The sequence below is a fragment of the Monopterus albus genome, unplaced genomic scaffold, assembly GCF_001952655.1.
Source record: "Monopterus albus unplaced genomic scaffold, M_albus_1.0 scaffold236.1, whole genome shotgun sequence".
NCBI classification, from domain to species: Eukaryota; Metazoa; Chordata; class Actinopteri; order Synbranchiformes; family Synbranchidae; genus Monopterus; species Monopterus albus.
In genome coordinates, this window is record NW_018128116.1 from 196,956 (window position 1) to 197,285 (window position 330).

The window sequence follows — 330 nt, forward strand, 5'->3', positions numbered from 1 at the left end:
CACACAGACTGCGCGGGGACTTTTTACACTCCTCTTAAGTTCAACTCACAACTGTTGTCATGTGAGATTAAAGTCCAAACTCAAAGTGGGCCAACTTGAACCGCTGCTCCCACCCCCCCACCCCCACTTCAGGGTTGAATTAGCTGTGGGCTTCAGAGTCACAGATTAGTTGATTTTAAAAAATGACTCTGCACTTCAACCTTACGCTCTTTTTGCTGCATTCATTTCATCTCCATCTTGACCAAAGCACACAGGATAGAAAAGGCTCTACAGTCTGCTACTGAGCAGCCACACTGTTTGTCTGGAAATCTAAAATATCTTTTGACCTTC

General features: G+C 44.8%; 1 protein-coding gene across 1 annotated transcript in view; it reads right to left on the bottom strand.

Moving 5' to 3' along the window:
• Positions 1–330, bottom strand: part of maff (v-maf avian musculoaponeurotic fibrosarcoma oncogene homolog F) — a 3,615-nt gene that overhangs the window by 1,778 nt on the left and 1,507 nt on the right. The gene's annotated exons all lie outside the window — the stretch shown is intronic.